We start from the raw sequence: 27,248 nt of genomic DNA on the forward strand, positions 1-27,248 counted from the left end.
CAGGTGCTCAACCAATGAGATCATCTGATGCCACCGCTACCATGAGTGGAGAGAGAGGTGGGGAGGAGTAGAGAGCATTGCTTTGGCTGTCTTTTCCCTTCTTCCCTTCCTGTCAGCATCAAGAATAGACAGGACAGGAGAAGATTGTGGAAGCCAGTGTCTCTCCCAGCTCTGATGCTGCTGCTAGGAAGGAGGAAGCAGCTGCCAAACTGGGACCTTCACATATGGCTTACCTCTCACATTTGGCCATTATGCTAGCTTCTTCTCTTTTAATTAAACAGCAGCAGAAGCAGCTTAGTGTTGGTTTTTAGAAGGTCAAGTAAAAGAAAACTTTATTTACTTATTTCTCCCAGGCTGGGATTCAAGGAGGTTTACAAATACAATAAAACATACAAAATTCAGATTAAAAATTGAAACAGTTTTAAATAATCGCAGAATGAATGCAGTATTAAAATAACAACATAATTAAAATCCATCAAAATGTTACTTTAAAACAGATGAGAACATGGCTACCATAGTGATTCTTGAGCAGATGAAGAAAGTGAGGAGCAGTAATGTGACGAGAAATCCACCAGTCCACAGTACCTTCCACCTTTTTGTCTCTTCCACTTAGAAGAAAATTCCGTCTTACTAGTTTCAGTGAGATGCCAAATAGTTAAACAAGGCCTAGGATAGTGCAGGAAAAAGGCTTGATTATTGACCTCTTGAGAGAACAATGGGGTTTTTTTTGTCCAAGATTACCTCAAGCCCACCGTGACCCCAGAATGTTCTGTTTGGGGGTTACCACTGGTGGAAACACTGCTGGTAGTAGATCTGTACCCATATAGTGTTCTGTAGGGGGTTACTCAGATGGTGAAAATAATCCCAGTAGAATGTGGGTTGAATCTTTGTTGTCCACATGCATTTCAAATGCAGTCAAGTAAGTTTGAGGGGACGTGTGCAAAAAACAAAACAAAAACAAATCTTCTTAATCCAAGATAATTGATAGCGGGGGGGTGGGGGTTGTTTTTTAGTTTTCCTAAAAGATTCGCATTGTTTGCTGTGAGAATAACCAATGCAAATACACCTGGGATAAACCAGGATAAAACTCTGTATGCCTTGAATGTTTTTAAAATACATCTGCATCATTGACTCCATCTTTATTTGAGTGCTGACATGAGTGAGCAACAGAACTCAGAGATGTCCATAGATCCCATTCTGATAAAAATAAATAAATAGTGTGATCAACAAATCTGGAATGTTTCAGTGAGATTGTTTAGATAGCAGCACTAAAAAACCCAATGTCTGAATAACTGCCAAGAGGCATGAGAGTGGACATGTCCCTTGCTGGAGAAGTCCGTTCCTCCTGGTGGGACACTTCTGTCCCATCCTAATTTCAATCAGCCAGTGGGTCTGGTGGTTAGGTTTGTTCTGTTACTTTCTAGCTGAAAATGAGAATTTACAAAGAGGATTACAAAAATAAAAGAAATATGTAGTGCAGAAAGAACTGATGTAGACATTTTGAATTTATAAAAACACTGTTCTTGTCATTATTCTCAACAATACCTTCATAAGCAGAGCTCATATCTAGTTATTATTTAAAACCCACCAGAGACACAGATGAGTGGGCACATATCACACCCACGAAGCAAATTGCAAATTGCCTCCCTGGGAAAGTGTGGTATTACAGGTGTAGGAAATCTGGGGCCCTCCCAATGTTGGATGCAACTTGCAGTACAAAAACCTCTGGAGGGTCACTAATATCCCCACTTCTGTCTTAACAAGCTGATAGCCTAATAAACATCATGTATCTTTTCCCAACCAGACCTACTTTGAGAATGTATGCTGTTTTCTGACAATTAGAAGAGAGCAAGAGATAAGACAATCAGTTCTTCTAAATGTTAAGCACAGCCAAATGGTACAGCCAAATGTCAGATGAATCAAAATATTATTGGAATGAATGTAACATGTTCAACTTGTAACTAAATTCTTCCTATTTGAATTGAGATGTAAGTAGACCTGTCTCTAGATTACAACAGTGGAAAGAACCCTCACTTTCTGATATTGTATCTTTTACCCTATAGTCCATCTAGACATACTGAAGTGCACAGTCTGCATGCCAACACTGAGGGAAGTTCAGTGTCCAACATATTATTTATTCTTACTGTTATTGTTATTTTATTCATTTTTTATCCCACCTTCCCTTCAATAATGAGACTAACTAATAATGAGCTGGAACTAAGCTTCTGGAGTTCTTTTTCCATTCTTTGAGTGCTTACTGGCACTAGCTTCCAAATGGATGAGCATTATGAGGAAACATGTTTGCTTAATGTAAGACCAAAGAGAACAAGAGTCTCTTTCAGGGCTTCTTTTTCCTGCTGTACTTTAGGATGAGATTGACAGGCAATGTAACCTGAATCTGTGGAATGTAAAGAGGGACAGACATTTCCAAGTTTATAGAAAGGATGTTCTGTCTTCCATCCAAAAACTGAGAGATGCACCAGAGTGGAGTTGTGCTTATCTTGATAGGTGCATTTCAGTCTAAGGAGCGGCCAGATAGACCATGCTTTTCATTCCACTTCCTTGTTCAGCAAAGGCTAAGCCCAAATTTCTCCCAATAATAAATATGCTCTTTACAGCTGACAACACTAATGGCAACAGTAATGACTTCCATTTACTGTGCACTTCATTGTGAAGGATGATGAAGCACTTTGCTGTCTGTTTGTACATCTGTAATTATTTTCTATATCACATGCATGGCCTGTACCACTAGAGCTGGCAGAAGGATTTCAAGTCAAGTTAGATGGGTGGGGGGTGAGGAGCAAAATGACTTGATGGCATTTTAATTTTGGGTATGTGTTGTTTTTAGCTTTGTGCAAAAGGTTAATATGCTTGTCTGCTTAGAGACTGGTTTTTCAGTACCAAAGAAACAGTGCAGCAGAAACTTTACCTTAAAAGGCCATTTTGACTCTAAAAAAGAGAAACTACATCTCCATTAATTTGTTGTGTAGAAATCATTGGAAACTACCGTATATTTGTACATTCTCCATCAAATAAAGGAGAATTACATTTGAGTGCAGCTGAAAGTTGGGATGGATGGCACCTTGGAAATTTGCTGATGGCCAAGAGATCCTCCTATAGGTGGAAATCCACAGAAGCAAGAAAGGATAACTTCTATGAACAGCTAAATGAGCAAAAGGGAATCTAATTAATTCACTGAAAACAAATATGTTATGTATATTTCAATGTTCCCAGGCTCTGCCTCACTGTAAACCAGAGCTTAGAAAAGTTACTTAGGCCCGGTACATACCATCAATAATCGGCATACCAGGGCTGATTCTAGGGTTAGGGACCGTGTGGCAACCGCATGGTCCCTAACCCTAGAACATAATGGCAGCATAACAAAGGCAGCAACCTGTATACATGGGTGCCGCCATTGTTATGTAAGCGCTGTGCAGTGTCCGCACGTTGTCACACAGTGCTTACATAATGAGTGTGCCTGTGGCGCACTTGTTACGTCATCCCTCCAGCTTTAAAAGAACCTGCTTTTTGCAGGTTCTTTTTCCGCCGGAGGAAAGCCGTGCGGTTTGGTGGCTGCAGCTTCCCTTGGGAGGAAAAACAGGGGCCGGCACATTTCCATTTTTCAGTGGTCTGTACTGCGCCTTACATAGACTACAGTCCTTCAGCAATGCTGGTCAGGGGATTCTAGGAGTTGTCATTCAAAAAGAGAAACTTTCTTCAGTTTTGCTTTGAACTTTTTTCTTTCACCTTAACCAGAACATATCCTGTAGTTCTAATGAAGGATCAGGACCAGAACAAGAGAAGATGCTAAGTTCCACACTGTTTCCTATAAACATACACAAATTAGTTCTTGATCTGCATGTTTATGAATAAATACATTTATTTAAAATATGTATACACTGTTTATATTTTCTTCTTATATTTTTTATATTTTTCTTCTGGACCATGTCAACAGCTATCAGGTCAGAATGCACAGGAAAGCCATTGTAATCCACAAACTGGACAACTGAATTAAGAAACCCTTAAAATGAATGAAGGACCTGAACAGACAGGCCAAAATAAAACTGCTTTGGGTCACTTTGGAGGCATGCTGTTTAAATGACGCATGCGTCCTAAGAGGCTGGAGGCTGCGCCACAGCCATGCTCCAGTCCTAAGGACTGGAGTACAGCTTTAGTGCAGCTTCTGGCCTCTTAAGATGTGTGTGTCATTTAAACAGCATATTTCCAAAGTGACTCAAAGCAGCTTTATTTTGGCTTGTCTGTTCAGGCCAAAAGTTTGGCTACCAGTCCTGAAAAACAGCAAAATCAGGACTCAGCAAATGCAAGTGAGAAACCACCCAGGGTCAAGGTTTTTCCCAGCAGAAAATAATCACTAATTAAACAGACACAAATCCTCTTTGCATATCCTCCCATCCTGAAGCCTTGCCATCAACAACAGAACAATACACTGAGTAACATGGGAATCACCCCCCACTACCTGGGGTCACACAGTGTGTGTGTGTGTGTGTGTGTGTGTGTGTGTGTGTGTGTGTAGTCAACTCTCTTCCATGCCACCATTCTCTGAAGATGTCAGCCACAGATGCCAGTGAAACATCAGGAACAAACTGTTCTAGAATATGGCCACATAGCCCGAAAATCCCAGAAAAACTATATTTTCTTCTATTTCAACACTCTTCAATGACAATACCACTGGAGTGAAGCTATGTCGTGACACAGCATTGTTCCTAATGGCCCAGTGGGGCTGGTGGATCTACGTTGACAGGGAATCCATTGTTGGGTTTACAGCCACTCCTCCCTTAGCTGTGGCAAGTTGAACGGAAGTTCTCCTGGTGCTAGACTCTAACCCAACAGAGCTTCAGCAGTTGCAGATTACAAGTCAGAACACTTGCTAGGGGAACAGCCATAATGAATTCACTGTTCCTGCAGCAATGGATTTAACAACTTTCCCTGGTTTGGATATGAACCCTGTTGGTGTCAACAATGATATCATACTAGAGCTGCCTGAGCCATTTTACTGCCTAAAGCAAAGATGATGCCTCCTCCCTCCCTATTTTGTGGGAAATTCCACACATAGTACTGACTGTGTAATAAACTAGTTTCCCAAAACAGAGAAAGTGTGCAGTCCTCCAGATACTGTTGGACTGCAGCTCCCATAATTCTTCAACTTTGGCTATGCTGGAAAGAGTTGCTGGGAATATTACTCAGACAACATTTGCATTCTATTTATATCATATCATATTAAATGTTTAATTATGATGGCTCAGCATTTCTGAGAGAGAGATTGGTATTTTTTTTAGAGGTTTGGACTGACCTTAGAACAGGAGGAGGAGCAGAAAGCAGAGGATCATTATTTATACCCAGCCTTCTCCCCAAGATTGGATAGGATCACCAATTAAAATGGTTAGAATATAGTTAAACACCTACAAAAAGTCAACATTAAAATAGAATTAAATTACTGACAATATTAAAACATTTCAAAGTCACATGCTTAAAATGATAAAAGCAGTCTTGAAAAAGCCCCACAGTACAATGTAGTGTTTACAATTGACAATTTACATATACATGAAAGGAATACGTTATGACAGCTTGTGGTTTTCTATTTGGGAGAAAAATTAAGAAAGCAAGGCTACCTAATCCTTATGCTACAACCACCATTAAAAAAATACATTTGTTTGGAAATGTATTTGGCCATATGTTTCAGCATCAGATTTAAAAATAAAATTAAATAGAGCAGATCCACCAATACCGTCACCATCACACCACCTGTCATTAAAGGAGACTATTCCTCTTCACCATAAAGAAAAGAAAAACAAGGCTCCCTTTCTCATTCATTCTACTATTCAGTTTGACAACCAATGAAACAGAATGAGGACTGCGGCTGGAGTGAATGGGAGATATTTCTATGGCTCTGCAGAAACAATCATCTGTACATAGCCACTGAGATTAAAGAAAAGAATGCTGCATGAGGCTCTTTTTGACTTGGCTTTGGGTTTTAGATAAGATGCATTCAAATTCATATTTGCTGAATCTGAAATATAAACGAGGTAGAGGCTTTTCCTCAGAGGGCTTCTGTGGAATTACTGGCTAGACATATTTATGTTCCTATCTAAAACTCACCAAAAAGAGTGACACACAGAACTCCATAGGTTCATACATTGGGATCAGCAGCTATAATTCTGAAAGTCTTTTTGCTTCAGTAATGTGATCCTAGAAAATTATCACTGTATCACTGAGAAAGATCTTCCACTGTGTCCAGCATCATCAAACAAACAAACAAATGTATAACCAGCACTATGCAACCCCCGTACACAATAGCAACATTGTACAACGCATGACAATTACTGGGTGTCATTATGTAATGGTCAGTGTGTGATGTGCAAATTCACTGTGCAATGCACAATCACAATATACGGTGCACAATTTCACCACACAAATGTACAGAAGATTCAGTACAGATTCAGTCTCCCTTATCCAAATTGCCTGGGACTAGAAGTATTTTATATTTTGGATTTTTTTTAAATTTTGGAATATTTGCATATAATGAGGAGTTTCGAAAATGGGAGCCAAGTGTAAACATAAAATTAATGTATGTGTCTTATACACCTTATATAGATAGACTGAAGGTAATTTTATAGGTAATATTTTTAATTTTTGCATGAAATAAAGTTTTATTACAGGCCTGCACAACATAGGGCCTGGGGGCCACATGAGACCCACCAAAGGATTTTGGGCAGCCCACAAGGATGTGGAATGACTTTAAGGCTGAGGAGAAAGTCGTGTGGAGGAGAAGGAGGAGGAGAAAGGGCAAATAGCCACCCCTCAAGGCTCCTCTGCTTCCTTGCTTTCTCCCAATGTGACAGAGGAGGAGGATAGGCAAGCAGTTGCCCTTCAAGGCTTCTCTGCTGCCCAGATTTTTCCTGAAGAGATGTACAGGTGGAGGAGAAGGGCGGACAGTGGAGGAGGAGGAGGGAATTAATATTACTAATATTAATAATTATTAATTATTAATTAATTAAAACCTATCTGCAGCCCCAAAAAATTTAGCTTATTTTAATTTTGGCCCCTATCTACTGTCAAGTTGTGCAAGTCTGCTTTATCAGAAAGCAAAGCACTATCTCAGCTACCCATGTGGACAATTTTTAAATCTGGTGTATTATGGATTTCCGAATTCTGAATAAGCGAGATTCAACCTGTATCTCACGGTGCTTTTGTGAGTGTTGCATCTATTGCTTTTGACACTTCAGCTGCTGATGTCAACCATAGTGAACCCTATTAAAAAGAAATGCTTCAATGTTTGATTGCTTTTTTCTCAAATATGGCCTTTTAGATGTAGACACAAGCTTGACTGAGCACATGAAGCAAATGAATTTTTAAAACCTCTCACAATTGTGGTATAAAAATGGCTTTTAGTGCACACAGACATCTGGGAAGATACACCAAATTATTATTTTTATTTTTAATAGCAGAATAGTGCTCTTTGGAAAACAAGTAACGGCAGAATTGTGTGGGTAGTATACTCTGTAATGAGTGGCAGGGTCAACCCTATTTTCAAGCAAAATGAAGCAGCCGCCACAGGCAGCCAAAGCTGTATGGCTGGGAGGTACAGTTATGCATGTGATTGGTCTGTCTGCATCTGCTAAGTTAGCCTCCTGCTCTTAGGTAAGGTGGAGGACATTGCCCCATTGCAGTGTTGTAGTTATTCACCCGGCATTGCAGTCAGTTTCTGTAAATGGGAGGGCAGAAAATGTCATTTTGTCCTTAGACCGAGGTAGCAAAATGTCTTGGATGGTTGGTCACCAGTCATAGGTATTAGCAAACTTATCAACTATAGTAAATTGCATAATAACACTTAAACTATAGCAAATGGATATTTCACCTAATCAACACTTGGTAGACTGCCAAAATGATCAATAAAGGAGTCCAAGAACAGCTCAAGTCTGAACTTTCCCTAGAAGCAAAATAATCCAACTGAGGCTATCGTAATTTGGCCATATCATGAGAAGACATGATTCTTAGGAATGGCAATAATGCTTGGTAAGGTAGAAGGCAGTAAGAAAAGAGAGAGATCATATTCCTGACGGATAGACTCAGTCAAGGAAGCAGTGCTTAGTGAAATGGGAGGAAGTAAGAAAAGAGGAAGATAGCAACACAGGTGGAGTCCATCAAGGAAGCAACAGCCCAAATTTTACAAGACCTGAGCAGGGCTGTTAATGACAGGGTGTCCTGGAAGTCATTCATAGCATTGCCATAAGTTGAAGCTGATTTGATGACAACTAACATAAACAAGACTGGTATGAAGCAAAATGAATGCAATGGGGATTTTTTTTCAAACAAATCCAGCATCTATTAAATAGGTAAATGCCCAAACTGAGATACAATCAGATGGATTCTCTTTGTCTCTTCCTTTGTTTAGCATAGGGCAAAAGAAAATTGCTGTTTCAAAGGTTAACTCTCATATCTGGATTTTGGTCAATGGATAGCATAGCCATCTGTTCTGAAAACACCAGTTTAAAGAAATTCTAAAAGAATAGATTCATTGACAGTATAACCAATTACTGGAGAAAATATGATACAGTTGCTCTTCCTGTTTTTCAGTGATCTTTTGGACATATGGGCCTCAATTTCCTAGATTCTCTCATCATATTGAAGGCACAGGAGGGCTGATCATGACAGTCACTTCAACATACATATTGAACATGCATATGTACAAGGGAAAGACATGTATGGAAGCAAGGGAGAAGCGGCACTGTACCTACCAGGCACGAGCTTTGCCAAGGATGTCCATGTGTCTCCTTTCTCCACCCTCTTGCACTGTACAGAACAATGGCAAGGTGGACTTCCATCGGTAACAGTTTTACAAACATTGCCAAAGCCCTGAAGTGTCAAAAGGAATGGTCTGATATGGAACATCAGCTGAGAGTCCAAAGTGCCAGAAAAGCAGACAATGCTGGAAATGGCTCTTTTCATTAGTTATTGCGCCCTGAAACGGAAATGTGCAAAAAGTCACAAGAGGAGGTTTATGGACTTGTTGACATTCATGATATGTTCATCAATTTTAGATGCTAGAAAAACTAGCCTGAACTAGAATGTGAAGAATAGTCCAATGATGCCAAATTTAAAATTATTGGAATACAACTTGTTTGAGTCCTTTGTACAAAGTTGTCTACTTGCAAAATTCTGCCTGTCATCTCTCTCTAGATGAATACAATATTTGTTAATATTTTTTCCAGTCTCCCACACTTTGTTCATATCTCCACAGGCAATAATATCAGTATCCACACTGATGCTATTTTTTTCAAGACTGAATTGGTCAGTTTTTGCCTTGACAAAAAGGAAAAAAGAAAAGAAAAGAGGAAGTGGAAGTGAAAAATCCACTGCTTCCTTAGATTTTGTTTTCTTACTTGAATGCTTACAAGCACAAATATCCACATTGAGAGGTAGGGAAGTGAGGACATTGTTTAAGATCTTCCTTCTCCTACTCCTTCTTAGAAAAATGCTCCACTCCTAGAAAAACATGACACCATTCAGCACACATAGGACAGGATACACATATTCCTGTATACCATTGCAATCTCAGTACTATGCATGTTTACTCATTATTCATTCATTAATTTATTAATTCATTTTATATGAGAACTTTATCCCCAAATTGGATCCAAGGCGGCTCACAAAAGATGCTTAAAAAGCAGTAGTTTTAAAACACAATTAAAACATCACATTAATATAAGTAACAAATGTAAAATCCTTAAAAAAAACTAGGTTAAAAATATAAAACCATTAAAAACATACCAACATACTTCAGTAAGAAGACTCCCTGGGAGCAATTATATTAAAAGCCTGCTGGAAAAGAAAAGGTTTTGCCTGACAGTGAAAGGGTTTCATAGGCGTGGTACAAACCGCCTGAAAAGGGTGGCCTGCTGGTGGCCTAATTTCCTCTGGAGAGAAGCCACAGCTGCCAAACCGTTCGGCTTCCCTCTGGAGGAAAAAGAACCCGGGAAAATCAGGTTCTTTTTCTGCTGCTATAGTTACATTGCAAGTGTGCCAATGGCACACTCATGATGTAACTGGTGTGGTGCGGTATGCAGACGCTATGCGTCCATTACATCATAATGGTGTTGCCCATGTACACAGGGAGCTGCCATTGTAGCACCACCAGTACATGCTAGGGGTAGGGACCATGCAGTTGCCGTGCAGTCCCTAACCCTAGTTGTGCTGCTGCCATGCCACAAAGGGCCCATCTGTCCCAGGCCATAGAATCATATGGAAGAGTTGGAAGAGACCTCAAGGACCATCCAGTGCAACTCCCTGCCATGTAGGAATACAAAATCAAAGCATCCCGACAGATGGCCATCCAGTCTTTGTTTAAAAACTTCCAAAGAAGGAGACTCCATCACACTCCAAGAGAATATGTTCCACTGTCAAACAGCTCTTACTGTCAATAAGTTCTTCCTGATGTTGAGGTTGAATCTCTTTTTGTGTAGTTTGAATTTATTGCTCCAGGAAGGGGGCAGTCTAGACTCCCATGGAATGGAGTTCCAAAGATTGGGAGCAGCCACTGAGAAGGCTCTCTTTTTCTCTCTTTCTTGTGTTCTCACCAAATGAGCCTATGCTGGTTGTGGGAACAAGAAAAAGCATTTCCCCGAAGATCTTACAGTTCTGGCAGACTCATATAGAGAAATACAGCCTTTCAAATAGCCTGGAGCAAGCTGTATATAGCTTTTATAAGTCATGTTGTTGTTGTTAATGGCCCTTGAGTCAAGTTTGATTCATGGCAGTTAGGTGGATGAGACATCTCCAAGACCCCTTGTCCAAAACCTCTCTGCTCAGGTCCTGCAGACACAGGCTTGTGTCCTCTCTCATTTAGTCTAACCATTTGGGCTGTGGTTTTCCTCTCTTTCTACTAACTTCCCCTTTTCCTAGGATCATTACCTTTTGTAATGATTTATTTTTCTTCATGATGTGGCCAAAGTATGACAGCCTCACTGTAGTCATCTTGGCTTCCAGAGCAAGTTCAGGCTTGATCTGTTCTAGAAGCCATTTGTTTTTCTTCATGGCCTTCTATGACATTCTCAGCATTTTTCTCTAGCACCCTATCTCAAACGAGTCATGACTAACACACAAAATCTGCCAGCCAGACAAAGCACAGCTCTGTGGCATGTGTGTCCACTTAAGGCTGATGAATCTTAATTCAATGAGATGATAAATGTGTTCTGGATTTCAGTCTGAATCTAAAGGAGATATCCAAGATTCTGGGGGACAGAATTCAGCACCTTGGTTAGAGCCTTCAAAATTTAGACTAAAATTCAGAGCAGATTCTCTGCCCCACAGCTTTTGGACCCACCAGCACCTGCCTATTCACAAGAAAAACACACACTAATATTTTTAAAATGAAAGCAATTCTTCCCCCATATCAAGGTAGCATTAGTTATATGCATACTACATAGTTAGTCTGACATCAGTACGAGGAAGGATTCTAGAGAAGATCAATAAACAGAGAGTCTGAGAACTTTTAGAAGGGAATACCATAATCACAAAAAGTCAACATGGGTTTCTGAAAAACAAGTCATGCCAGACTAATCTGATCTCTTCTTTTGATAAAATTGCCAACTTGGTAGATGAACATTGTGGGTGTTGTATATCTTGATTTCAGTAAGGCCCCCCCCCCCCCATGATATTCTTACAAGCTAGTAAAATGTGGGTTAGACAATGCAACTGTTAAATGGATTTGTAATTGCTTGACTGGCCAAAACCAAAGGGTGCTCAGTAATGACTCCTCTTCATCCTGGAGAGAAGTGACCAGTGGGGTCTCACAGAGTTCCATCCTGGGCCCAGTGCTATTTGACATCTTTATCAATTACTTAGATGAAAGAATTGGGGGCATACTTATCAAATTTGCAGATGACACCAAATTAGGAGGAATAGCTAATACCCCCAGAGGACACGATCAAAATTCAAAATGACCTTAATAAATCAGAAAGCTGAGCCAAAGATAAAATGAATTTCACCACAGAGAAATGTAAGGTACTGCACTTAAGGCAAAATAAATAAATAATGAAATGCATAGATATAGGATAGAGGACAACTGGCTTAAGGAGACTGCATGTGAAAGGGATCTAGAAGTCATAGTAGACCACAAGTTCAACATGAGTCAACAATGTGATGTAGCAACTAAAAAGGCCAATGCAATTCTAGGCTGCATCAACAGAAGTATAGATCGAGGGAAGTAATAGAACCACCCTATTCTGCTTTGGTCAGACCTCACCTGGAATATTGTGTCTAGTGCTGGGCACCAAAATTCAAGAATTGACAGGCTGGAGCATGTTCAGAAGAGGGCAACCAAAATGGTGAATGGTCTGGAAACCTCCCTATGAGGAGTGACTTAGGGAGCTAGGTATGTTTAGCTTGGAGAAGAGAAGGTTAAGAGGCGATATGATAGTCTTGTTTAAATATTTGAAGGGAGGTCATATTGAGGATGGAGCAAGCTTGTTTTCTGCTGCTCAAGAGAATAGGACTCAGACGATTGGATGCAAACTACAGGAGAAGAGATTCCATCTCAATATTAGGAGGAACTTTCTGAGAGTAAGAGCTGTTCAATAATGGAACATTCTTCGTCAGGGAATGGTAGAGTCTCCTTCTTTGGAGGTTTTAAAACAGAGGCTGGATGGCCATCTGTGGGGGATGCTTTGAGTAAGAGTTCTGCATGGCAGGGGATTGGACTGGTTGGCCCTCGTGGTCTCTTGTAACTCTATGATTCTATGATTCTACAGTATATAATATGAAACAGTATAATTTTAAATACTGTATATATTTGACTATAAATTGACCTCATACATAAGTCGAGGACAGGTTTTGGGGCCAACATTATTGATTTTGACATGACCCTTGTATAAGTCAAGGGTAAAAGATGGGAGCATGTAACAAAAGAAGCATAGGAAAATGATACCAAAAGACCTACAAAATTCCATAACTGTTTGTGCTCACACTAAAGATTGGCTAGATGAAAGAGTAGAATGGGTCAGTTCTTTTAGGGCAGATTACACTCTTGCCTTTCACAAAGGAATAGTTTCCTTTTTTATTTTTAATAAGAATTAACACACAGTGCTTTCATTGACCCCTGGATAAGTCAACTCAGGGTTTTGGAGTCAATTTTTGGACTAAAATTTCTAGACTTATACATGTATATATACTGTATATTATATGCATGTGTACATGTAAACATATTTTAGAGCACTGTGAGCACAAAAGCCCCAGGTCTGTGAAATGTTGCATGTATAATCAATTCCTAATGGGTTACTATGCTTGCGTCCTATATTAGTCAAAAAGAATGAGAGAGAGAGAATAGCGATTTTTGTATTTTTCTACAATGGTCATTGGGAAGTATGGACCTTTGGATTTCCAAATCTATACTTGAATTTGGTACTCTAACTTGAAGCTGATCATTTCTGAGTACCAACTCAGAAGCTGTCCATTTTCTGAAGCAGTAATCTGGGACTGAACCAATAAATGGGGTGGTCTGTGCACAATCCAACTTTGTAGGGGCCCAACTCAGTATTTCAAAAGTCCAAGCAGACAAAAACACAGACAGGAATCCATCCTTCCCTCTTCACCTTAAAAACAGAAGAGCTTTACAGAGCTTTAGTCATGTCCAAGCAAGCTGAAAAAACTCTGATCCCAGACTTACTTGGTCAGGCTTGTTTGCCAGTCTGAGGGGCATTGAGGCATGGTAGGAAGTCTCGTTCTTCTTCCTTCCTCATGCCAGCCTCCTTTCCAGAGATCAATTAAGTAGCTAGTAGGCACATGGCAGCAGGACATCCCCCCAGCAGATGCGGGGGCCTCTTAGGTCTGCCCTTGAGATATAAAAGGCATCTCATTTTGACTGCCACTCATCATCAGTTTTATTATTTGCTTTCCCCTTTCACAACTTTGGCACCTTTGGGCTGGATATAGATTGTGTGTGTCGGGCTTGCATGTTCCTTCGTCCTCTGATGAGGGATCTTAAAGGGAGAGATCAGGAACAGATGGGCATGCTATATTCCTAGATGTCCAGGAAGCACACAGTGGCTTTGTGGTTGCATGGACTCTACATAGACCTGTCTAGATATCCTTCCATCGAGCAGGGTAAGGGAGGGTGTTCATAGATAACAAACAGTTCATCTGAGCTCTGTATCCATAGTTCGTGTTAGGCCAATGCTACACAGCAGCAAATAATAAAATTGCAACCTTTTGATCTTTGGTTACTGTAGGTGTGCCACACCAACCATTCACTGCTAGACTTAGAAGTATCATTCCATCCCACTTTCTCCTTTTTCCTCAGAACACCTTTTTGATTTAGTGGTACTTAGACATGACTGAACATGTAAAAAAGAATGCCAAATAGCCTTCTAGTGGTGGCTGGAGTTATTCAGAAAGACCAGACTGAAGATTATCTGATATAATGGGAATGTGGTGTTTTCCCTCCATGTGTTCCAGCCTACCTGAGGTTATTTAGAAATGGATGTTAGCTTCCAAATAGAGACCATGAGCACCAGAATGTGTGGCAGAAGAACAACTTTCTGAGCCAGAAATGTATCTTAAGAAAGAGGAAAAAACAACATAGGCAACCATTAAAGAACAGACAATAAAGTAGATATGATGTTGGGAAAGGGGCATAGCCACCCTGGATAACCAGTGGTCCTTTCACACTACACATATAGTACTTTGGTTCAGTATTAAGTACCATGGTTCCATTCTATGGCATCCAATGACTTGGTTTATGGGAAGGCATTTAGAATTCTCAGCCAGCAAATTCCTCTAGTGACTGACCAAACTACCAATCCCAGCATTCCACAGGATGAAGCCAAGGCAATTAAAGTGGAATGATAGTGCTATAATGGTGTAGTGTGAAAAAGCACCAGATTGGAGAGTTCTTTGGGTCAGATTTCATCCTTTGATTAAAGGTTCTCTATCTTTACCATAGGGCAGTGTAACTATCACTTTTACAGTAATGAAGTCTGTAAGCTTTAGAGGGTGACAATGGCAAACTCTCTCTAAAGAAACTTGCCAAAAAAAACAAAACCCATGATAGATTTGCCTTAGGGTCCCCATAAATCAGAAATGACTTGAAGGCACACAACAACAATCAAAGAAGCCACATCTGTGGAACTTCTGTTTTCTTCAATGCACTTCAAGGGACAAGGGAATTTATTGCATGCACTCTTCAGCATGATCCAGGCACTGGACGGGATTGGGCTGGAACAGGGGAAAATGGGTTTTATTGCACACAAAATTGCTGCTGCGGTGCCACCCGACCATTACCCATCCCTCAGTTGTGCTCTGCTGGCTGATTTTGGTGATACAGAAAGTTTCCATACCACCAAAATCACTGGGAGAAGTGCAGCTGGGGGATAGGGGATGGTCGGGCAGCAATGCAGCAGCAATTTTGTGTGCAAGAAAACCCATTTCCCTCCATTCCAGTCTGATCCCATTCCATGCCCAGATTGGGCTGAAAAGTGCATGCAGTAAACTCCAAGATGTCTTTCCTTGCTGGTACTATACATGCTAAGAAGTGAATTTCAAGAGATGTACACAGCAGAGTCCCTCTTCGGTAAAGATCCCCTCAAGATTTCTTATCTATTTTTCTCCATGCAGAAATGTCCATCTCTAGCTGAAATTTCACTTCAGGCAAAATTCACTGACAACTCTGTCTTGATTGATAATACATATACAATAACACATATTTAGTTAATACATAGTTCTTTATGATTGCTATCACCTGCAACTGCAAAATACCAGGTCAGAGGGATTTCATGCTGAATTTCCCCACTCCAAACAAGTAGAGTGTGAGTGTGGGAGTTTCCAGTAATCTGCCAAGCCTGATGACTACCAGTATTACCCAATCACAGCAAAGCAGCAACTGTATGCCTAAACATAATTTCAATAATATACCATCCCCTCATAAATCAATAGTAAATAACAGGGTTCCAATAAGAAATCCATCAAAAAGGGAAACAAGGAAAGGATGTCTGCATTCCAATTGTGACGAATAATATCATTCAGACACCTAAAATCAACATGAAATGAAACAACAAATCCACCCCTGAAGGGAAAGAGCAGAAAAGTAATTTATTCTCTACGGGTTTCCAAGCCATGTAAAAGTAAATGTTTTTGGTTTTATTTAAATTGTGAGGTTTTCCCTGCTGTGTTAAGTTGCTCAAAAGACATTTGTGGTGAGAAATAGCCTCCATTCATATATCTGGTTTCATTCCAGATTTGAGCCAAATTCCTGCATTAGTGGATAGATCTTTCCCATTTCTAATTAAATGCAAAGGAAAATGTTTTGACTGCTGTGAATGATTCTTATTCTCTTTATCTTTGGAACACCTTTTGGATATATATAAAAACATATTCAAAGAGTGGCAAGCTTCCAATCAACTTTATGGGACTGGTCAAAATCATCTGTTTCTTTTCTTTCCTCCCCCTCCCCTTTATTTTATTTTATTTATTTTATTTTATTTTTGCTTTGTTTTCACTATATCCCTGGTTAGCCTGATGGATAAAACTAGACCACCTGAAACTTTGTGACTTTTCCATCATAGCCAAGATAACACCCTTGTATAACTAGAAAGAGAGAAGAATCCTGCTCAGCTGCACTTTTCTGTTTCATAGTGGAAACTGGTTCCCACTGATTTCTATGGCGGATGCTTTCTATGCTAGAAATACTGCTGAGATGGTGAGCAAATGTATATTTCTATCAAGTATTGGGGGGGAGGTAAAGCAGAAGCAGCCCCACTTCTAGTTAAGTCATTTGCTCCTTCTCAGTCCAACTCATTGTCATGACTAAAGAAAATGGTTTCCAGTACTGCATAGGGAAATGCAGCACTCATGAAGCCTAGATCAAAGTCATGCTGCACACTTGAGATTTACAGTAAACACAATGAAGGATCAAGGAGTAATAATGTAATGGCACCATGTACCCAATCCTACTAGGTTACATAATGACATAATCGAGAGAAAAGAAGCCCTTCCCTTACTTGGCTGAGTGGGGGATTGACTAAGGGGGTCAAAGGGTGAGAAAGGCTTGGCAGAAGGAGGTTTGCTTTGCTTTTTGCTGAAGCAGATCTCCTTAAACCAAGAAATACGTGAGAACTATGATCCCATTGCTAATATCTTCTTTTGCTTCACATTTTTGGAAGTAACAGATTAACTAGATTTGCTTACATATGGTGAAAGGAGAGAGGCCTCTCTCCTTTCACCAAGAGTAGCTCATTGATCAGGGAAACCAAGGTTATTTTGGTAACACATGTTGGCCTGAAACTAGATGTTAGGTAAGACCTAACCAATAGAACTTGGCCCCTAGAGCCATCTCTGTCACCGGTGGCCTTATGGTCCAGATGGGTAGATATGGGGTCACAGGCCTGGGTCTAGCTCTGATCAATTCACCAGCTACAACCTTTCCATGACAGGGATAACATGACCTCAGTATTTTGTGCACTGGAAACTTCCTAATTAGATTACTGCAATACATACTACATGGGGCAGCCTTTGCAAATAACTCTATAAAATGTTTCTAGTGACATGTTATCATAGAAACCATATGACATCAGCTTTGATGGATTTGCAGTAGCTGCCATTATTTTTTTTAATCTGCATTTCAAAAGTTGGTGATGACACTTAAAGCCTGGGACCTTGATACTTGAAGGATCACCTTTACCTTTCTCTATGTATTTGGCTGACTGAGGATTGAGATCTGCTGGGGCTATTCCATTCTTCTTCTTTTTGTGTGCCTTCCAATCATTTCTGATTTATGGCTATTCTATGGCTAACCTATAATGGGTTTTTCTGCAGCTGAAAGTCTATGACTTGCACATAGTCACTCAGTGGGTTTCCATAGCCAAGCACAGTATCAAACCCTGACCTTCAGAGTTGTAAATGAACACTCAAACACTGAATTGATGTGAAGTTTAAACATGGCTTTTTATTAAACTCCTTAGAGTCTAGTGATTTTTTCCAATTTGTACAGGTGCACGGCTTTAACCACTTAACCTTGTTGTAATGTGCTCGTAATTTGTTTAGGTTATCCCTTATTGTTTTCAGTTTTCAAATAGTTTTAAATAGCTCTGAACATTTTCCAGCTCAAGCTTCACATGCTAATTACATGACTAGATGCTCATGACTACTTGGTACAAAATATGGGTTGCGATACATATTCAAAAGCACATCTGCATGTGTGATCCATGTGCCACTTTTAAACTGTAATGACATTTTCTTTTGCTTCAGCTAGTCAAGTGGGCACAATCGAACTAGTTAGGGTTCAGCCAACCCCATCAAGGACAGATGTCTGTATATATTTTTCTACCCTTCAGTTGTCTGTATATATTTTTCTACCTTTTAACAAAAGGGTTGAAAAATCATCTTTTGTGCAGGGCAAATGGGTTTGCAAAATGCTGTGTCATTTTGTTTTTGCTCTATTGACAATCCCAAGTTTACTTCATTCACAGTCCACCCATGATTTAAAATTTACAATGCAAAGATATCAGGAGATTAGGAAACAATTGAGTCTAATATTTCCTTGTCACCTGGAATCTCTGCACTTTCCTTGCTGATAGGCATATTCAGTAAACTCTCAACACAGTGTGACAGTTGATACTGCCATTTAATCTGCTCTGTAACCCCAGAGCATTTCTTCCTCTAGAAATCCCAGTCAGAACTGTGACAGCACAGTTAACCTCTTTTGAAAGCTCCCTTCCTCTTGCACATGCTATCTCTAACCCCACCATCATTTAGTTTTCTTTTAATTGGGCACATGTCCCCTGGCATTGCTGAGCTGTCTTCCACCAAAATGAGATCAACAGAAATGGTCAAATCCACTTCAAGTATAGTGACTGGTTCGAAAAACATGGAATCCAACATATCTTGAGAAATAAAAAAAAACCTTCCAGGATTGCTTTAGCTTACATTATAATAGCAACCAAAATATCTGCTATGGTACTAGAAACCAAAGATATGTCCCCAGGAGTCTCATATACATATTTGTCCTACATTTTGGGAGGTTTTTAAAAAGCTTCATCTCACATTGTTTTTTAATCATTTGATTTTTGAGAGTTTTGTGTTTTTTTAAAAAACAGACAAATATCTTGTCAGGGATGATGGGAGTTGTAGCTCTTCACCTCTGGCTTGAACTCACCACCTGGTTGTGCACCGCGCTGACCAGTTTTGGCCAGTGGTTATAGCTTAGCAGAGTTACAGAGAATAGGCTGAAGACCCCGACAAACTCTCCAAGCCTTCTCACTCTTGCTTCCACAGAAGTCTTCACCCTTCTTCTTCAGGATCCAGCTGGCTCTTGTAGCTTCACCCAAGACACCAGACAACTCAGTAGTCTTAAATAAAAGATCTACTTTATTCTACTATATACAGCTCCAAAACTATCCAACACAACAATACTCTACTCCTCACTATCCACTCTACAACCCACTACTACCCACAAAATGCATTGGGATGTATAGTCCTTATTATAGCCATATCATGGTACCACCTACTGTTGTCTGTTTCCACCCAATAGGCGTGTACATCATTCCCATTGGTTCTCCTTGTTCATCCCACAATTAATGATTTCATCATCTCAGCCTTGACCACTTTACAATTGTCAGGTGTGTCCAATTATCCACTATGCATTTCTTGTCCTTGGCATTCAGGACCTGTTAATTGCTTTACCATTCACACCTGTGTGGTTCTCAATTGGCTTCTGCTGAGTCACTCTGACTCTCACATACAAGTTTTATTTCTCTACTGTATGTCCCATGTTGCTTTTTCCTTAACATATCTTTCATTCTGGTTTCATCTACTTTTTCTGCTTCCAGCATCATTTGCCCTGCTGTAGAATTCCAGGAAATGGAGCCCTATAGGGAGGGCTAAGAATTTTTAACATATAATTCTCAGAAATCTCAGCCAATTGTAATTGGCAAGAACCTTTAGAGAAAATCCAGACAACAATGCAGACAAAGCTCTACATCAGTGGTAGGGTAATATAACCCGCTAGAAGTTGCTAGGCTGCAGTTCCTAACCAGCATAGCCTGTGTGGAAGGATGGTGGCAGATGGAGTCAAACCGCATCAGCAGGTAATACGTTTGTAACTCCATGCTCTGTCTCAGGCTTTCACTAAATGGTTGCCAGATTAAAATTTATAATTGAGTTGATACTATGGAGATACTTTGATTTGGTGACACATAAGAGAACTAGAGGCAGGCATACTGCCATCTGAGGTTTTTATATATATGCATTTTATAATCTTGCCTGTTATCTCAGTGCTTGGGATATGTGGCACTGAAGAATCTGGAAATCTTGAGTCAGTTAAGTCATAATCTACTTACTGTATCAAAGCTGGGCAAAATGTAATCTGTATTGATTGTGTGGTCTCTGTGGCTATTTTTCCAGTCTGTGACACATATCCCAAAATTTGGGGGGGGGGGGGATTTTTTGCTCCAAAATGGCAAATAGGGGCTCCATTTTGTCATGTTTTGAAATGCTTTTGTGGCCTGCTCACAATGTTTAGGCCTCTATAAGGTTTCCTTTCACTTTTCTTGAAACCAGGAAATGATCAGACTTGTTGCTCTGGCTACATCCCATTTTGAAGAAAGTTTTGTGTAGGCTGAAGATGGCTAAAAAAAGTGAGGCAAAACTGTGAGATGGAGAAGAACACACCTTGTAAGGACACAGGCAAGTGCTCTTTAACATTTAGGTGCAGCAGCAGCAGCAACAACAACAACAACAACAATAGAATTTGCACAATACAACATAGAATATTCCTGAACCAGAGTGCTTATGACTTAGGAGATGAGGTGTTTGCTGTGAGCAACAGAAAAGTGTAATGGGGAATGTAGGACAAAGATCTCAGTAGTGTCCATTATGGACTTGGATAGGAACAATCCACCTGAAAAGGAACAGAAGTGAACTGAACTAAAATAACAGCTTGTTCTTTGGGAGCTGCTATATGAGAAAACAAAAGTAAAATAAAATAATCTAATAAAACGAAACATTACCAAGGGCAGCAGTCAGACATGACCTGGTAGTTAAGACTGATTCTGTTTCTTGGCTTTGCTTTTATTCGCTGATCACCATCTCATTCCATTCTTTTGTCTACTTTAAATGTCTTGGAGGAAAACAGCCTGTGTTTCTCCCTATAAATCCACACAGTACCTAACATGGTGGGTTATACTGCCTGTAGGAGCTGCTGTAACACAAACAATACTTAATCTTGTGAATGACAAATGGAGAAAGCGCAGTGAGGATGGATTATGAGGTGATTTGTTTTCTCTGGTTTGCCAACCTCCCATCCAGAAAACTGTTCAGACTGTGCTCTCTCTGAGAGACAGAGAAAGAGAGTGGGAGGGAGAGAACGTGAGGAGAGAAGGAGAAACAATTTAAGATTTGCTGCCCCAATACATGCCAAACAGCAAACACTTTGGATTCCTGTCTGATCTGGCTACCAGCCCAAATGGAAGTCATTCCTTGCCGATAGTGATGTCCTGCCAGCTCCACTATCTCACAGCAGGAAAACATGCTGTGTCTAAAGAAAACTAGTGGGTTAGTGCTTGTACTTGCAAAAGCTTCCTTTTGGAAGACTGGCTCTGAAGAATCCTATGTCATGGCCTGAACTTTGGACTACATCAGTCCACAAAAGGAAGTGACATTGTTTACGGCCATTGCTGGAGGGCCAGGACGTCTTTCTTCTTGGTGTGCCTCCTTGTGTTTGTGTACTGCTGGGCTTTGTTTAAGGAGCATGACCAAACAAGGTGTGCCTTCAGCCAGCAAAGAGGTTAAGTGTGCCCTGCATGTGTTGCCACCTGAAAGCCAAGTCATGGTGCCTTGTGCCTGACTTTTAACCCTCACACTGCTGACTTCCACCTCACTCATTCATCTGCCATCTAGCATTAGATGAACCACCTGCGGAAATCAATGAGCTGTTATGATGGACAGTGACAGATGCATTCAGGTGCACAGCAGGAATGTTCCACCCAGAGTTTGCAGCAAAGGCATGATTTGTTTCGAAGGGTGAACACTTGAGAAATTTATCATACGGGCGAGAAAGGCTTTGTAACTTTTATTACAGCACAAACAACAGAGATGACTTGCTCCAAAGAGCCAGTATTGATGAGCAAACATTACGCACCCATTCTTTATTTGAATTGTGGCACAACAGCTACCGTGCCCAGATGACTTTTGCTCTGTTGGAGGCATGGGCATGGGTGGGACATAATAAGTTCTTACTGAACAGAATGCAATAATTATTTTTGGGGGGAGTGGAGTCTTGTCCAGCATGTAAAGAAGCATTTTCTTTCCTATTAAATAGGAACTCATTTTTCAAGATGAAAACTTGTTCCAGAGCACACTGCCTAAGGCAGTTGATCCTACCCCTAGGGAAAGCAAAGCTATCTCTGGTGGCAGACCCTGGGAGGTGGCTGCAAGAAGCTGTGGGAAAGAGTGATATGATAAACAGGCTGTCCTGAGCCCCCTAAGAAAGCATCACCTTTGTTGATGAAACCCAGATGCAGATAGTGATGGATGGACAAGACCATGCCAGTCACCGCCATGTTACTCACCTACAGGATGGTAAATGTAGTAGCAACAACAGTAAAAAGGTTGCTCTTGTTGCTACCATTACCATCTTCTAGGTGAACAGTTTGATGTTTGATGGTGACTGGCATGGTCTAATCTGTTGGCATCTGACCACAGCCTTGTTGCCTGTTCTTGAAGGATGTGCCCAGGAGATCCCCCCCCCCACACACACACACCAGAGCTAAGTGGCAATGGGTGAAGAATGATTCAACTGCTAGACCATTTGACATTTCTGCATGTAACAAGAAAGAGTCAACATATGGGCATGTATGTGTGTTTACTGTAGACATTAAAATGATTGAGCTTGGAGGTAATCGGTTATTTTGTGGGGTTACCAAGACAAAAAAGATGCTATTTAAAAAATCAAAAAAACAAACCCATAGCCACTGGTGACACCATTACTCTTTTTTTTGCCTAATGGGTGACATTTACTCATTGCTCCTGAAACATTGCTTTGAGTGACATCGTGGGGGATTTGGCACTATTCTTGTATTTTTAGGAATAATTTTTAAAACAACATAAAAACCACACTTTAGTAATACATCAGTAATGTGTAACTTTTTAAATAATTAATATGAATATTTTATACATTTTTTAAAAGAAGAGTAACAAGTAGTGAATTACCTTTAAACATAAGGTCCCAGGCTCTGGGATGGCCATGGCTTCTAATGCTTGATAAAAGAAAACTAACAACTCTGAGAGAATTATAATTGATTATCTGAATAAAGGGCATTCTGCTCCCCTCCCCCCCCAATAAAAGTGGCTGGCTGAGACGACCTGTACATTGGTCCTAAATCTATGGTGATGGATAAATCATTAGACATGCAAACCCCACCACCCATTTATTTCAAAAAGTCATAAAGGGCAGATTAAGAGTCACTGAAACCATATTTCCAGAATTTCCATGTGTGGAATTTATCATCCTTTTAATGAGAACGTATCTCTTTTAATGAGAGACTAACTTTCAATAGATTTTCATTAGAAGTATTGCACTACTCCTCTATGTCAATATGAGGAAATATTTTCATGTGCCATTGGCACCAACATCTTGCAGAAGTTCCAATAGCAAGAAGTACACTCATTAGCTAATGTACACATGCAGCCTTGAAATATGACATTGATTTTGTTTTACAACAGACTATTCAGGACTGCATGGTAAGAGGTTGGACCTAATGGCCCTTGAAGGCTTTTCCACCTCTATGATTCTATGAATAGCACTGGTTTATGGACCACCAGTTAGAGTAGCTCTGTTGTGTAATTCTTTCCCTTTCTTACTGAATCTTCCATTTTTCCCTTTCAGTGTTCAATCAGCATTTAATGGGTGCTGAATACACTCGTTCCTCATTTACTAATGAAATTCAAAACATCATCAAAACATCATCACCTGCTTCTCAGCACTCTAGAGCCATCTCACCCCATATTTAGAGGTAAGGATATAAACTGGCACTAATTTCATTATCAAAGGAACTGGTTTTGTTCTCCAGTGAAATTCCTCCATCCGCTGCTGTGAGTTGAATGGGATCTCTGTTGCTGCTAAACCAGGGTCCACTGATCATCCCTGGGAGTGATGCAAATAATTTTCATGCTACTATGAGCAAGTCCTTGAAATTTTGCAAATTTTCAAAAACTATTTGCAGTTGGTTTGTTTTCTGCACATACACACACACACACAGACATACACACACACACACACATACACAAACATACACACACACACACACACACACACCCCATTGGAGTTTCTTTGGGAAAATGTACCAACTTAAAAAGATTCTCAATGTAGAGGAATTCTATTCTCCAGGGTTTTATGATACACAAGAAATCCCTTTGTCAAGACCTGAGCACGGAGATGAAGTGAACCCCAACAGCTACTTTGTTTTTCTAGCAAAACTTGTTCAAAGTTTAACAAGGCTCCAAGTCAACTTGGTTCTTCTATAATTGCCACCCTTGCTTTCATAATTGTCATCTTGTTCATTATTCCAGTATCTGTATTTCATGGATTGCCCAGAAATTGGAAGTAGCCAGTTACAGTGATTAGTTACAAATAACCAGCTATCTAAAATGAATTTTCCCAGCAACTAATGTGTAACTACGATACAGCAGTCTCTCAAGAGGGCAGGAGGCCTCAGTGCTCCAGAGTGCCTGGCTACAGTCACAGAAGCCAGAGCCAAGGTTAGGATTGAGGGAACTGCCATCACCACGGTCAGATTTGTGTCAGTTGTTGGCCCAGTAAGATGGCACAAGTGGGCATAAACTCTTTTATGGGGAAAAATTGAGAAAGGACAGGCAGTGGCCGATGGCCCCCTCTGGCTCATGGCCCAAGGGCTCTGTTCCTATCAGTCCAGCATAGTCACAGCCATGGTGCCTATGTCTGAACAAGATTTAGGATGAAGAATGGGACAATCTCTTAGTTTCATTTTAGTACTTTAAAAACAAAACAAAAAAAACCCTTTACTTCTTTCCTTTCAGATATGAAGAAAATTTGTACCAGCTAAATCCACTCAGTACAACTTTTCCTAGCTTTTTTTTTTATTCATTTGGAATGTAGTATTAGTGAAGAGTGCTGAGAATACCATGGACATACCCTTCCAGAAAAAGAAACAAATGGATCCTTGAACAAGTTAAGCTTTATTTCTCTCTGGAAGCCAAAATGATTGAACTGAGGTTATTATACTTTGGCCACATCATAAGAAGGCATGGCTCACTATAATAGACAATAATGCTAGGAAATTTAGAAGGTTATAGAAAGAGAGCAAGACTGCATGCCACATGGTCAGACTCAATCAGAGAGGGCACTGGCCTGAATTTGTAGGATCTTAGCAGAGCAGTGGAGGACAGGGCATCAGGATGGACTCAAGGGTGGTTAACAAGAGCAACAAACAGTTTTTCCCAGCATGAAAAGCACAGAAAAAGAGAGGGAGAAGGAAGGAAGGAAGGAAGGAGAGAGAGAGAGAGAAAGAAAGAAAGAAAGAAAGAAAGAAAGCCAAGTTAGCCCATTTGTACAGAAAAGGCAAAATGGGAGTTTAGTCTGCAGCAGGCTAGTGATGTGTGGAACAGTCCATTAATAACAGACGGTTGATTTCAGCTGTTTACAAAATGAGATTACAACGGGCTTTTTGTAAATAAATGTATGCACGGTACACTGAAAACAAGTAAATGTTTTGCTGTCTCCCAGTATGCACCGCAAAAGCCACGGCAGCACTTCCTTGCCTCTTTATAAATAAGGCTTCTCATGGACATGGTGTTCTCGCAAAGCAATTAAGGACAGTCAGATGTCATTGAAACAAACCTAAACAACCCTACCTGGTGGGTAAGATGACCACAAGAAGTCAAACATGCTTCTTTGTATGTTAGTCTCTCAGCTTTAAATGAACATCCTCACTTGCATTATTGGTAACATCCTTCACTAACAGAAAATACATACACACAAACACACACATACACACCTACCTCCAATGTAGGAGAGTGCTGTAACATCATGGCTGCAAGCTTCCATATAAGCCTGTAAATCTGAACTGACCTCTCAATTCAGACAGCAGCCTTAGACTTAATGGTATCTCTCAGCCATAGTTCTCACTGTTTAAGGCAAAATAGTGTGGTGGAACCAAAGCTTTCAGGGTCAAAATGGTACTTATTGATTAGCCGGATGAAGATAGTATTTAGCAATACCATATACCACTTCACAGTGAACTCAGCACTCTCTAAGCAGTTTACAATTGGCAAGCCAATTGCCTTCAACAAGCTGGGTACTTATTTTACTGACCTACGAAAGGATAGAAGGCTAAGTGAACCTTGGAGCCCCGAAATTGAATTCACAACCTTATGACTGCAGTACAGGCATTTAACCACTGTGTCACCAAGGTTCTCATGAAAATAACAATATATCACGTACATTTCTATACCACTTTTCAGTGCACTTAAGCACTTCCTAAGTGGGAGTGTAAGCTAATTGCCCCCAACAAGCTGGAAACTCATTTTAGTGCCCTTGGAAGGATACAAAACTGAGTCAACCCTGAGCCCTTGGCTGGTATCGAATTCACAACCTTGCGACTGTGAGTGAGTAGCTGCAGTACCAGCATTTAACCACTGCAGCACCAGGGCTCCTAATGTCTCATGAAGATGTCATACGACCCCTCAATTCCCTGTTGCTTCTGATCTTAGTAGTACACACAGTCGCTGGGAGTGGGATGGATTTTTTTATGCAACAGTGTGGCTATCATGCTAATACTCTTGTAATTCAATGCATTTGGGGTGCCTTGGCCTTCTATAGGTAATCAAGAACCATTAATTTTACAAATGAACTGTTCCTGCTGGAAGCCTGATGGGTAATATGTCACTGATAAGGATCAAGACAGCTGCCTGAGGCCATGGCTATGGGGCTTATCTTGATGAATACCTGCAGTCTCAAATTTATCCCTATATCACTGGTAATAATCCTAGCCTACTTTATAGGACAGATATTATAAAGGCACCAAATCCCTTCAGACCTTGGAAGCTAAACAGGGTGAACCCTGGTTAGGATTTGGATGGGAGATCTCCAACAAATACCAAGTGCTGTAGACTATATTTCAGAGAAGGTACTGGCAAAAACCCCTTTGAGTATTCCCTGCCTAAGAAAATCTTATGAAATTTATGGGGTCACCATAAGTCAACAGGTC

At 40.3% G+C, this 27,248-nt stretch overlaps 1 long non-coding RNA gene across 1 annotated transcript; it reads right to left on the minus strand.

The window, feature by feature from the left end:
* Window positions 1-378: 378 nt before the first annotated feature.
* LOC121923478 lies at window positions 379-26,148 on the minus strand. The gene is made up of 4 exons (XR_006102380.1): window positions 26,041-26,148; window positions 8,757-8,980; window positions 5,312-5,420; window positions 379-666 (listed from the first exon to the last, which is right to left on the minus strand). It is a non-coding gene; the product is annotated as an uncharacterized LOC121923478 (long non-coding RNA).
* Between the last annotated feature and the right edge of the window lie 1,100 nt (window positions 26,149-27,248).

Source organism: Sceloporus undulatus, chromosome 2 (assembly GCF_019175285.1).
Source record: "Sceloporus undulatus isolate JIND9_A2432 ecotype Alabama chromosome 2, SceUnd_v1.1, whole genome shotgun sequence".
In the NCBI taxonomy this organism is placed as follows: Eukaryota; Metazoa; Chordata; class Lepidosauria; order Squamata; family Phrynosomatidae; genus Sceloporus; species Sceloporus undulatus.